This window comes from Prionailurus viverrinus, chromosome A1 (assembly GCF_022837055.1).
Source record: "Prionailurus viverrinus isolate Anna chromosome A1, UM_Priviv_1.0, whole genome shotgun sequence".
In the NCBI taxonomy this organism is placed as follows: domain Eukaryota; kingdom Metazoa; phylum Chordata; class Mammalia; order Carnivora; family Felidae; genus Prionailurus; species Prionailurus viverrinus.
Genome location: NC_062561.1, coordinates 108,100,970 through 108,115,934, shown reverse-complemented (window position 1 = coordinate 108,115,934; position 14,965 = coordinate 108,100,970). Strand labels below are relative to the sequence as shown.

The window sequence follows — 14,965 nt, the reverse complement described above, 5'->3', positions numbered from 1 at the left end:
ATCTTAATTTGTGTACACTAAAATGTTACAGTTCATTAAAAATCTGTCCCTCTGTTCTAGGGATTTCCTCGGACCTCATATTTTGCAACTGGGAAAATGACTTCTCTCTCCCACAGTTTGCTTATTTGGGGGCAATGAAAGCTAAACAGAAAATTGGAATTTATAGGTGATTTATATTCAGGATGTAAAAATTTGGCAGGGAGAGAATTATTTTCTATAATGCTTATGTAACATTTACTATACTCCATTATATATTTAGATATTCTTTTGAATATCATGTCTTTCAAAATCTGTGGTTAGGGGTCATTGGTGTTAACTTTCCATGTCCCACCAAAGCACGTAACCTCACATGCAGTCAAAGAATACTGGAACCAGAACAGAATCAATTCATCAACACCCTCATATCACAGATGAGCAAAATGAAATACACCTGTTCAGATGACTTTCTCAAGGTCAAAGAATTGCCACTGTATCCACCCTTACCTCCAGAGCCCTGGATTTAGAGATTTTAGAGGGGAGGGTTGTGGAGAAACAGCTCCTAATCTCTTCCCAAAGGAATTTATTTCACCAGAGAAAGTGAAGCCTAAGGTTACTCTAAAAAAACAGTAGAGGCTGCAGTGAAAGGCAAGTGGGATGTGATTTCAGATTAGTCTAATCTTTAGGTTGCCTCCTCAATAAGAGAGAACTATAGACAAACTGGATAAACAGAAGATCAGCAAAGAAATAGAAGACCTGCACAACTATTAGCCAGCTAGACCTAATAGATACCTATGGAATACTCCACACAACAGTAAGTGAATATAGGAGGAGGTGGTTCATGATGGCAGTGTAGAAATATGGGGAATTCCCCTCCTCCCATGGACACAACAGGACTACAGCTACAGATGCAACAATCCCCTCTGAAAAATCTAAAAACTACCTGAGCTGCTTCTCCACAACAAAAGATAGAAGGGCCACATCAAGATGGGGAGGAGAGACAGAGATGGGATATCACCCAAAACCCCCATACCCAGCATGACAACCCACAAATGGGATGGATCTCACAAGCATGAAGCTTCTCCTTGAGGAGCAAGGTGTTTGTGCCCCACATGAGGTCCGTGAGCCTTGGGACCTACCTCTGAGAGAGAATCCCACAAAACATCTGACTTTCAAAACCAACAGGGCTTTTATCCAGAACCATAGGGCTGTAGGGAATGGAGATTCAACTCTTGAGGGCTTGCTTGCAGATTCACTACCCCGGGCTCAGTGCAAACACAGCATTTGAAAAGCACAAACACCAAATGAGAAAGAGATTCACTAGCTAATCTTAAAGCATCTTCTATAGGAGCAGGAGTCTGTTAGAACTTTCTGTGGGGACTGAGGCACTGGTTCACACAATTTATTGCATTCTCCCTCTGCCTTGCTAGCACTAGAGGCACAACCTACCCCCATGCCACTCCCAGGGACTGAGTAAGGACAAGGGGAATGACTCGCCCCCACACCACTCCCATGGCCACATGCATGGCCCACACAGCATCCCCTTGGGCACCTGGCTCTGATGGCCAAGATAAATTGTATTCTAGGCCCTGTGGGTTTAAGATAACCACAGAAACACTTGTTGGCAGGCCCTTAGGCCAATACAAAGAAAGTAGTCTAAAACAGAACTCTAGTTTTCCTGTAAAAAAAAAGGCTTATTTATTTGTTCTGGAGCTTCAGGCTAAGGGATGGGCTTCAGGCTTACCACATATCTAGAGTCTATGGACATGCTCTCCAGAAACATACACTGGAAGATGCCATCTTCTCACTCTCTCTTGGCACTACAGCTTGCCAGCACCTCCCAGAAAGGACCTATACACTTGCCTGGAGCCCTGATTTTTCAACTGTTGTCAAGGGAACCCTTTAGAGTTCCTGGTCTGGAAGCCAGGAGGATTTATAATTGTGGTGTCATAGGTCTGTATATATTTTCATACCTTAATAGATGCTGCCTTAAGGTACAGCTTCCAATCAGCCTGAAACTAGGTGCTAAGATCCCTCCCTCTGGAACAATGATCTTGTTAGCACATCCTCAATAGCTGGACCCTTCCAAGAAGAAATCAGGCTGCTTAGATAATCACAAGGTTCCAGAGACAATTAAGAGCTAAAGCAAGATGAAACAGTGAGGTTCATGTCCTATACAAGGCCACTCCTTGAAGAAAGAGCTATTTTGCTTAATACATAGAAAGAAACACAGAGTCAAGTAAAATGAGGAAAGAGAGGAGTATGTCCCAAAGAACATGATAAAACCCTACCAAAATAAAGCACCTTAATGAAACAAAGATAAATTTAAGTCTAAGCTAAAAATAAAAGGTACAAATTAATAACAAGAAAACACGTGAAAGTAAAAATCACACTGGTAAAGATAAATATAGAATAAAGGTAGTAGGCTAAGCATGTATAAAACTAGTATGAAGGTTAGACAAAAAAAGGTAAAAGTAACTATAACTAGAATAATTAGGTAAGGGCTATGCAAAATAAAAAGATGTAAAATGTTACAACAAAAACATAAAATGGGAGAATGGGAATGTAGCATTTTAGAGTGTGTTCAAACTGAACTTGCAATCAACTTAAAAGAGACTATTATATATGTTCACTATTCTATTTGAGCCTCATGGTAATCGGAAAGCAAAAACACATAGTGGATATATAAAAAATAGTGAGAAAGGAGTCTAATCATAACACCACAGAAAGTTATCAAACCACAAGCGAAGAAAGCAAGATAAAAGAGGAACAGAGAGGAAGTATAAAAACAGCTAGATAACAATGAACACAAATGCAATAAGTGCATATCTATCAAAAACTACTAAAATATAAATACACTAAATTTTACAATCACAAGACATAAAATGGCTGAATGGAAGAAAACAAGGCCCGTGTATAATATGCCTTTAAGAAGCTTACTCCAGATGTAAGGACACACACAAACTGAAAATAAAGGAATGGAAAAAGATGTTTCATGCAAACAGAAATCCTGCCACCCACCCCCCCAACAAAAAAACCTGGGGTAGCTACACTTGTATCAGATAAAACAGACTTAAAAAAAACCAAAAACATAATGAGATGTCTGGGTGGCTCAGTTGGTTGAGCTACCAACTCTTGATTTCAGCTCAGGTCATGATCTCAGGATTGTGAGATCGAGCTTTGTGTCGTATTCCACACTGAGTGTGAGCCTACCTGGGATTCTCTCTTTGCCTATGTCCCTCTCCCCTGCTCACTTAAATTTTAAAAAAAGACTGTAATAAAAGACCAGGATGGGTATTACATAATGATAAAGGGGTCAACCCAACAAGAAAACAGAACATTTGTGGGGTGCCTGGGCAGCTCAGCTGGTTAAGCATCGAACTCTTGATTTCGGCTCAGGTTATGATCTCACAGTTATGTGATCAAACCTTGTCTTAGTCTCTGCTCTGGGCCTGGAGCCTTCTTATTCCTTCTCTCCATCTCCCTCTGCCCTTCTACCCCTCAAAAAACAAAAACAAAAACAAAAACAAAACAAAAAACCAAAATATAACATTTGTAAATATTTAGGTACCCAACAGTAAAGCACCTAAATATATAAAACAAATATTAACAGAACTAAAAGGAGAAATTGAGAGCAGTATAATAATAATAGGGGACTTTAATACCCTAATTTTACCAATGGCTGGATCATCATGACAAAAAATAAGTAAGGAAATATTCGTCTTAAATGATATATTAGACCATACTGGACTTGCTAGATATATACAAAATATTCCACCCAAAAGCAGCAGGATACACATTTTTCTCAAGTGCGCATGAAACATTCTGCAGAACAGATCATATTTTAGGCCATTAAACAAGTCTCAATAAATTTAAGAAGACTGAAATTTTAAGAAGTATTTTCCATGACAAGAGTAGCATAAACATAGAAATTGCTTTATTTTGTTTAATGTTTATTTATTTTTGAGAGAGATAGACACAGTGTGAGCAGGGAAAGGGCAGAGAAAAAGGGAGACATAGAATCTGAAGCAGGTTCCAGGCTCTGAGCTGTCAGCACAGAGCCCAATGCAGGGCTCGAACTCATCAACAGTAAGATCATGACCTTAGCCAAAGTCAGATGTTTAACCAACTGAGCCACCCAGGCACCCCAAAACATGGAAACCATTTAAAGAACACTGAAAAAAGTCACACATATGTGGAAATTAAGCCATAAGCTACTGAACAAACTATAGGTCAATGAAGAAATCAAAGGGGAAATAAAAAAGTACCTTGAGACAAAAGAAAATAGAAATACAATTCAAAATCCACAGAAATACAGCAAGAGCAGGTCTTAGAGGAAATTTTACAGTGATACAGGCCTACCTCAAGAAAGAGGAAACATCTCAAATAAACAATCTAACTTGACACCCAAAGAAACTAGAAAAAGAAGTATAAATAAAACCCAAAAGTATTAAGAAAGAAGGAAATACAGATCAGAGCAGAAATAAATGAAATAGAGAACAGCTAGAAAAGACAACAGAAAAGAGCAATGAAACTGAGAGCCAGTTACTTGAAAAGATAAAGGTGACAAAACTTTACCTGGATTTACTAAGAAAGAACTCAAATAAATAAAATCAGAAGTGAAAGAAAAGTTACAAGTGATAGTGCAGAAATACAAAGGATATCATAAGAAACTCCTATGAACAATTACATACCAACAAATATAACAACCCAGAAGAAATGGATAAATTCCTATAAACATACAATCTCCCAATACTGTATCATGAAGAAATAGAAAAGCTGAATAGACCAACTACTAATAAGGAGATTGAATCAGTAATCAAGGGTGCCTGGGTGGCTCAGTTGGTTGACTGCCCAACTTGTAATTTCAGCTCAGGTCATGATCTCACAGTTTGTGGGTTCAAGCTCCAGGCTGTCAGCACAGAGCCAGCTTGGGATTCTCGTTCTCTCTCTCTTCTCCTCCCCTGCATGTGTGTGCTCACTCTCTCTCACCAAAAATTAATAAATAAACATTTTTTAAAAACCTCCCAAACAAATGTCCAGGACCAGATCATCCAAGCGTTGAATTTAACCGACTATTAAAAGACTGAATACCTATCCTCCTCAAATCTCCCAAAAATCGAAGAGGTGGGAACACTTTCAAGCTCCTTTTACAAGGCCAGCATTACTAAAACCAGACAAGGATACCACATAAAAAGAAAATTATAGGCCAATATCCCTGATGAAAATGGTTGCAAAAAGCCCCAACAAAATCTTAGCAAACAAAATTCAACAATACATTAAAGGATAACTTACTATCATCAAGTGTGATTTATCTCATGGATTCCAAAGACAGTTTAACATCCACAAATCAACCAATGTGATACACCACATTAACAAAAAAAGGATAAAACCATATGATTATCTCAACAGATGCAGAAAAAGCACATCAAAATTCAATATCCATTTATGATACCAACATAAACCAAAGTGGACAGAAAAAAATGCACCTCAACATAATAAAACCATATATGATAGGTTCTCAGCTAACATCATACCCAAAGGTGAAAAGCTCAAAGCTTTTCCTTGAAGAGAAGGATACCCACTCTAGCCACTTTTTTTTTTAATGTTCTTATTTATTTTTGAGACAGAGAGGGAAAGAGCACGAACAGGGGAGGGGTAGAGAGAGAGGGAGACACAGAATCAGAAGCAGGCTCTAGGCTCCGTGCTGTCAGCACAGAGCCCAATGCGGGGCTTGAACTCATGGAGTGTGAGATCATGGCCTGAGCCAAAGTGGGACGCTCAACCGACAGAGCCACCCAGGAGCCCCTCTAGCCAATTTTATTCATAGCCCTGGAAGTCCCAGACAGAGTGATAAAGCAGAAAAAATAAATAAAAGTTACCCAAATTGGATAGAGGACATATTAGGTATTAAACTGATAAGAAACAGATACTACACATGATCCTAGCTAAAAGGCCGAGAAGCGATAAGCAAATTGGAAAGGAAAAAGTAAAAGAACCACTATTTGTGGATGACATGGTTTTATGTACAATGAACCCTAAAGACTGCATTAAAAACAAAACAAAACAAAACAAAACAAAAAAACAGAACTTGAGCACTTGGGTGGTTCTTTAAAAGCAAAAAACAAAAAACTATTAGAACTAATAAATACAGCAAAGTTGCAGGGTATAAAATCAATATATGTTTGTGCTTTTATACACCAAAACAAATTATCAGAAAAAGAAATTAAGAAAACAATCCCATTTACAGTTGCAACAAAAACAGTAAAATATGTAGGAATAAATTTTAATCAAGGAGGTGAAAGACTTATCCAGTGAAACAATAACACGCTGAAAATGATACAAATAAATGAAAAGATAGTCCATGCTCATGTATTAGAATTAATATTGTTTATTTATATTACCCAAAGCAATGTACAGATTCAGTGTGATTCCTACCAAAATTTCAAAAGCAGTTTTCAAAGAAATCAAACAAACCATCCTAAAATTTGTACAGAACCACAAAAGATGCTGAATAGCTAAAGTAATCTTGACAAAGAATAGTACAAAGTGGTAATAATCAAATAGTATGGTATTGGCATAAAAACAAATACAAAGATTGATGGAACAGTGAGCCCAGAAATAAACCCACATGCATATGGTCAGTTAATTTAGAGCAGAAGAGCCAAGAATTTACGAGGAATGGACAGTCTCTTCAATACATAGTATTGGGAAAACTGGACAGCCAGATCCAAAATAACACAACTGGACTTGAACATTAGACATGAAACCATAAAACTCCTAGAAGAAAACATAGTCAGTGAGCTTCCTGACACAGGTCTTGGCAGTGATTTTTTCGATCTGACTCCAAAGGCAAAGTCAACAAAAGCAAAAATAAACAAATAGGATTATATCAAACTATAAAAGTTCTGTACAGTGAAGAAAACCATCAACAAAAGGAAAGGCAATCTAATGAATGGGAGATATTTGCCAATCATATAACCAGTAAGGGGTTAATATCCCCAAAATATGAAGATCTCAAACAACTCAGTAACAAAATAAAAACATCTGATGAAAAAATGCCAGAGTAACTAAATGCATATTTTTCCAAAAAAGACATATAGATGACTAACAGGTATATGAAAAGATGTTCAACATTACCAGTCATCAGAGAAATGCAAATCAAAATCAAAATGAGCTATTAAAAACATAAGAAATATCAAGTGTTGTTGAGGATGTAGATAAAAGGGAACCATGCATGGTTGTTGGGAATATAAAGTGGTGTAACCACTAAGAAAAACAGTACGGAGATTCCTCAAAAAATTGAAAACAGAAATATCATATGATATAGTAATTCCACTTCTGGGTATTTATATGAAGAAAACAGAAACATGAATTTAAAAAGATATATGGCACCCTGTATGTTGTTTCAGGATTACAAAACCCCTGGGGCCCTGATTTTCCACTCTTCTGTTTAATTTATCTACTAATGGACATGTCTGCATAAAGTCATTAATGAAAGTGTTGAATAAAAAGGGTCTACATTATAGACCTTTGTTACTCCACTGAAGATATTTCTTTATATACCACCTAGTTACAGGTTCACCTTTTTATACTAAACTCTGTCCCATTTAATCAATTTATACAATATTCAGAACTTTGCACAATTTTTTTTATTAATACCCCATCTCTTACTCTATTTAGGCTGCTCTAACAAAAACACCATAACCTGGGTAGCTTATAAATAATAGAAATATATTCCTCACAGTTCTGGAGGCTGGGAAGCCAAGATCAGGGCAATGGCAGATTCTGTGTCTGGTAAAAGCCCCTTTCCAGGTTGTAGACTGCCAACTTTTCTCTCTGTCCTCACATGGTAAAAGACACGAGGGAACTCATTCAGGCCTCTTTTATAAGAGCTTTAATCTCAGGGCACCTGGGTGGCTTAGGCAGTTAGGCATCTGACTTTGGGTCAGGTCATGGTCTCCCAGTTCCTGGGTTTGAGCCCTGCATTGGGCCCTGTGCTGACAGCTGGGAGCCTGGAGCCTGCTTTGGATTTTGTCTCCCTCTCTCTCTGCCCCTCGTCCACTCACACTCTGTATCTCTCTCTCTCTCAAAAATTAATGAACATCAGGGGTGCCTGGGTGGCGCAGTCGGTTAAGCGTCCGACTTCAGCCAGGTCACGATCTCGCGGTCCATGAGTTCGAGCCCCGCGTCGGGCTCTGGGCTGATGGCTCAGAGCCTGGAGCCTGTTTCCGATTCTGTGTCTCCCTCTCTCTCTGCCCCTCCCCCGTTCATGCTCTGTCTCTCTCTGTCCCAAAAATAAATAAAAAACGTTGAAAAAAAATTGTTTTAATAAAAAAAAATTAAAAATAAAAAAAATTAATGAACATTAAAATTTTTTTTTAAAAAGAGCATTAATCTCATTCATAGGGCATCTGCCCTCATGAACTAATTGCCTTTCAAAGGCCCACCTCCTAGTATACAATAATAATAATAATTATTATTATTATTATTAAAGCCTAATACTAATAATATAATAATTATTATTATTATTATAGCCTAATACTTGGGCATTAAGATTACAACATATGAATTTTGAGAACACACATTCAGCCCATAGCACCTGGTATATTTTTATCTACCTCAAGTTCCTTAAAAAACAATAGCAACAATAAGAGCCATAAAAATAGTTTACACTTTTTGAGCTGCTATCATGTATCACACAGTGTTCTAATGGCTTTAAAACTAGTATTCATGTCATAAGAGCTCAAAAGATGAAAGTGAACATTATTGCTATTGTTATTATCCTTACAATTATTTCTATTTTTATTGTCCTTAGTATTTCTATACACTACCAATCTCATAACCTTGTCAGAAAAAAAATTGTAATAGTTATTCTGACATAGTTTATTTTAATGAGGCCACGTGGCTTTAAGGATTACTGCTTTTCTTCCCAACTGGTCATATACCAACCTTTTAATAATGGATTTTAAATTTGGGCCTAGAACGAAAGCCAAGTTTTCTGGCTTACAGACTGTACATATTAGAACTACTTTTCTCCTGTTTTTGTTTGTTTGTTTGTTTGTTTCTGCAGAGTACCTTTGATTTACTTAACATTATCAGTAAGAGAAATACACAATTCTTGGAATTCTGGGGTCAAATTATTAATTAAATTCTATTTATTTGAAAGGCAGGAGTGATTAATACTTCAGTGATATTTAGACCACCAAAGTACTGATTAATTTGTCTAAGTAATTCATTTTATATATTCTAAGGAGGATTATATTACTCTCTGTATAGGCATATGTGATTACCTAAGAGTTTTTGAACATTAAGTTGAAATTATCTTGATTACAGCAGAAGACAGCATTTAGACCTATAGGCAGTCTGTAAAGATGTTATTTGTTATGACTAACATGTAATATTATGGAGGAATCTCCATTCCCCTGGTTTTATTTCTTCATGCAGAATGACAATGACGCTGTAATACCTACTCTTCTTTCCTCATCCCTTGTTTATTCCACTCCATATATAAGGAGTGGAATATATATATCCTTGATTACCAAGGGTTTGATAGGCATTGATTCATGTTTGTTTGTTTTTTTTAATTAGCAAAACTAATCTATTAAACATCTGTAAGAACTAGGGATTAGTTTTTTTTTTCTTCTCTGTCCACTTAAAGCAGTTACCCCTGGACAGTATATTTGCTTTAAGAGACCCAAACTTTCTTTAGCAAGTCCTTTGGTCTGCACACTAAAGCCATATTCTATGATTAGCTTTATCAGCATCAAAGCCAATATTAGATCTCTACCAGTTTCTTTTCCAGGGCTCTAAGTTCAAGATGGAAAAAAGATGTGATTTACTGGTTTTCCCACACTCCTGCACCTTCACTTCCTGTCTCTCCTCTTGTTTTCTTAAGATTTCCAAGCACCTGGCACTCTGCAGGCATGCAATGAGAGGAACCCATTTTACCACATTACTCTGAGCAATTGGCACTGACATTTCAAATAGGTTGTTCTGGCTTTGTGTCAAGGATCTACACCTACAGTAAATATTCAGTACTTATAATGGCCATCCTTATCAATGAACATGTAAAGATGGGTTTACATAATGAATCATCTTCAAATTAAAACAGAAGTAGATGAAGTGTTACTCATCAACAGTCTTCCTCTCACTCATGTTCTCTCTCTCTCTCTCTCTCTCTCTCTCTCTCTCTCTCCACACACACACACACACACACACACACACACACACACACACAGAATGAATTAATGTGAATGCTACACCACCTCATAAAATGGACAGCAGGTGAAGACGTTTTTTCCAAGCTGAAAAAAACAATGGACTCCTAATAGTGATGGGGAACAGAGGTGATAGGAACTTCTGGAAACCTCATAATGATCTATTTCTTGATCTGAGTGGCAGTTACATTGACACTGATCACTTAGTGAAGTTTCACCAAGCTGTACGACTTGTGATTTGTTCACTCTTTAATATGTATGTTATATAAGAAAGAAGCTTACTTTAAAAGTCACGTAAGAACCAAACAAATTAAACACTGAAAGCTCAAAGAGTGGATGAAAGTTAAATTTCAAATTTAACTGAACCCTAAAATATTTGTAAAAGGAATTAAGTTCCTATTTTTATTGGATGTATTTAGATTTTCCACTGGAACATTATAATACTGAGAAGCTCTATATTCTATACTTGTTATCAATTACATCTGACAAATACTGAAAATAATCACAAATGGTGGCAAATTATTGGATGTTTTCCAAACATTATTTGTCTAAAATTGTAGTGTGCATGACAACAAAAAGATTGTACCTGCAACAATACTTCTGTTAAAATATTTCCATATTTTATTACAAAAATTTTAACACCATATTTTTCATTTAGGAGAATTTTATCTGAGGTTATCAGGAATTTCTTAGCCATAAGAATGCAATTTTAATAAGACTAGAGGAAACATTATGAGAAAGAAAAGAAAGAATAAGGCCATAAAACATGCATTCTTGACAAGAACTCCATTGACCTGATACTAGACGTAAGGCTGGAAAAAGTTACAAATATGTAACAAAAATAATTATTTTGCTCATGTCACTTTTCATGATCTGATAATCAATATAAAGAAGTTTTTGTTTTAATGTACATAGATACGTTATCCCTATTTTTCAAAAGAATTTTAAAAAATAGTTTCCAATGGGTGTATATCATAGATTCACCAGTACATTAAAAGCAATTTGTAAACACTCAAAAAATGTAATACTAAGCCATGGTATCGAGATACTTCACAATCCTGCAATCTGCAGTGGCATGCAAGAGAGCAGAGTGGTGTATCAAGGGAACTTCCCCAGGTCTCAGATCCTCAGGGCTACACTCTGATGGCGTGGCCAGTGACAGCAGGCAAACAGGAGATATCGAACTATTATCAAAACCCTACTGTTAGAATCTTATATACCTTATTTAATCCTATATTTCTGACTTTTCTAATTCATTAGTCTATCACTCTAATTCCACTTAAAGTGGAATTTGGTTCAAATCTATAGCCTCACTGACAAAAGAGAGAAATGAAAATTTTACTCTGTTTAATCATGTAGACATTTCTCAAAGCAAATTTCCAAACTATCATTCCTTTCCTGGTCTAACCTTTGCCTCTCATGAGATTGAAGTCATGCTCCATACTTGCCTAGTGACTCAATTCTTGAAGAGAAGAGAAGATAGTAATGTACTGTTTTGCTTATTTTTGAAACATAATGGACAACAGAACAGAAAAAGTCCTAGTAAGAAAATAAAGACCTGTTCAATTTTAAGTGATACAAACCCCATTTCAACTAGTTTAAGCAAAATAAAACAAAACAACTAAAAGGACCTCAAAGGCTCTATTAACTGGAAAAGGAGCAAAGGATGCTATGTTACAAAAATGGCAGGCAAGCACCACATTCCACTACTTAGCCTCCTTGCACGCACCCACAAGTACTTTCTCCCAAATATAACGTGCATTTTTTACTGTTTGTTTGGTATTATCTATACCATTACACAAGGAATATAGAACACATTCTCATTGTTAAAAAAAAGAAATATTATAGATTAAGGTAAAATCCACTTTGACTACCACAGGTAATCCCTGTTATCAGATTAATAAGTATATTTCCAGGCTGTTTTATGTTTTAAATATACACACACACATTCACTCAAGTATTTACAGAAATATACAGTGTTAATGTGTGTATGTGTATGTTTATATTTTTGGCAGAAACTCCCTATTACATGTATTATTATAAAAGCGATTCCTTCCCTCTTCCCCCTTCCAACCACAATTCCCTCAGAAACTTTTCCATGCCATTTTCAAAACTGACATATACTATGACATAATGTGTACAGACCATGATTTGTAGTTTAATTATTTCCCACTAACAGAAATAGGGGTTGTTTCCAGTTTTTTTTAACAATAATAAACAACAATTTAATGAAAATCTTTGTTATTCCTTCTTGTTCTTAAGTGTATTAAAACTGGATATATAACAAGAAATAAAACACACAATTTTTAAATTTTTTGAGATTACCTATTTCCCATAAGTCTATCATATTTAATATTAAACTCTTTAGCCAAGTGAAAACAATTACTTGACTGTTTTCATATGTTTCTTGACCATAAGCATTTTCTGCTGTGTAAATTAGTGTTTATATTACCTGCCTTATTTTCCATTAGTCTGTTATTTTCATTTCATAAACGCTTCACATATTTTAATATGAATCCAATGTCTGTTATATATGTACTCTTTCCTATCTGCATTTTCCTTCTAGTACTATTTATGGTAGAGTTTTTTGGTAACAGAGACTTTTTAATTTTTATATAATCAAATTTATCAATCTACATTTATGGCTTATAATTTTGGTTTATATAACCCAAAGTCACAAAATCATTCTCAATTATTTCCTTTTAAAACTTTAAAATTTTTGTTTATTATATTTTAGAACCTTAATTCAACTAGAATTCATTTTTTGTGACTTAAGTGGTGAAGATGGGTAACTCTAGGTTTTACCAAATACTTGTCAAGTTTTCCAATTTTTAACTAGTCTGTAGGTTCTCTACTAATTCAAATCAGTTATAATTATTCGGTAATAATTTTCCATATACATGCAGGTCATTTTCTTTCCAAATGATCAGTTTTTTTAATTATGTACCAAATAAGTATTTTCATTATTTTCTACTATGGCAAATTCTCTCCTATCTTAGCTGTAAATTGTCTTAGTTGATTTCTACTTTCAACTGAGATGGAATGGGAGGGACCAGACTTAACCTCTTAACATAAACAATGAAATACATACAACAATATTTTTCAAGACATTTAATTTTAAGTAAAAAAGGAAAGAGCGATCACTCACAGCCAAGAAACAAGCAAAATTAGCCCTACAAGCGCCATAGCCCACTGTCTTGAGTGTTTCAGAAAATGGAGCAGGGAGGGGAAGCCCACACACAGTCTAGTAGACTTCCTGACTTGAGATGCTGGAGCTGGAAATCCGAGGAAACCCAGGTAGCTTTAAATAGGCCTGACCTAAACGGATGCTATGTTACTCACCTAAAAAATCTCACAAGTAGGAACTGTTGCCAAGTAACTGCATCCCAGAACAAGTTCAATCATACTTATATCAACACAAAAATGTCCAGCACCTAAGAAGGTAAAAGTTACCACATCTAGCATTCCATTTTAAAAAGGAATGGGAGGGTCACCTGGGTGGCTCAGTCGGTTAAGCAGCCGACTTCGGCTCAGGTCATGATTTCCCGGTCTGTGAGTTCGAGCCCCGCGTCAGGCTCTGTGCTGACAGCTCAGAGCCTGGAGCCTGTTTCAGATTCTGTGTCTCCCTCTCTCTGACCCTCCCCCTTTCATGCTCGGTCTCTCTCTGTCTCAAACATAAATAAACGTTAAAAAAACAAAAAAATAAAAAGGAATGGGAAAAGAAATACAACCCCAAATTAAGAGAGAAATTACCAATCAAATGTAAACCAGAACAAGGTATTATTTTTTTTTCTTTTTCCCCTAGTTTTATTGACATATTATTGACATACAATATTGCATAAGTTTAAGGTATACAACATGATTTGATAACATACATTGAAAAATGATGACCACAATATAGTTAATACCTCACATAAATACTATCTTTGTGTGTGCTAAGAACTTTTTTTTTTGAAATTTTTTTTAATGTTTATTTATTTTTATTTATTTATTTTTTTTACTTTAAAAAAAATTTTTTTTTCTGAAATTTATTGACAAATTGGTTTCCATACAACACCCAGTGCTCATCCCAAAAGGTGCCCTCCTCAATACCCATCACCCACCCTCTCCTCCCTCCCACCCCCCATCAACCCTCAGTTTGCAGAACAAGGTATTAATATTAAGGGTAATGGCACTAAATTGGTTATTACAACTGTATTCCACATGCTTGAAAGTTAAGGGAATTATAATAGAGTATGCTGAGTAGAGACATGGAAAATATAAAAAATATTAAAAAGAGTCCAAATCAAAATTCCAGAGCTTAAAATTGCTATGTTAGAAATGGAAAAATCCTCTGCATGGCTGATTAGATATTATAGCAGAAATAAATGATCAACTTGAAGACCTAGCAGTAGAGACTATAGAATATGAAACAGAGATCAAAGGCTAAAAATATAATGAAGAGAGAATTACTGAGCTATATGACAACTTCAAACAGAGTAATGTAGATGTGTAATTAAAAGTTCCATAGGGAGAGGAAAAGAGCGTGTACAGAAAAAAAAAATTAAAGAATAATGGCTAAAATTCTACAAGTTTGAGGAAACTAGAGAGGACAGTATGAAAAATTCCCCAAATGCAAAAGGCAAGACACTTATTTAAAAACTGCACCAAAGCATGTCATGATCAAATTGCTCAAAGTCTTAAAAGTGACCAGAAAAAAGGAGACACATTACATATAAAGGAATAAAGACAAGGATGACAAAAGATTTATCAGAAACAATGTGAGCCTA

General features: G+C 35.7%; 1 non-coding gene across 1 annotated transcript; it reads right to left on the bottom strand.

Annotated features, from left to right (window-relative positions):
- Nucleotides 1–5,751: 5,751 nt before the first annotated feature.
- On the bottom strand, nt 5,752–5,944 carry LOC125147643 (U2 spliceosomal RNA). The gene has a single exon (XR_007145248.1). It is a non-coding gene; the product is annotated as a U2 spliceosomal RNA (small nuclear RNA).
- Between the last annotated feature and the right edge of the window lie 9,021 nt (nt 5,945–14,965).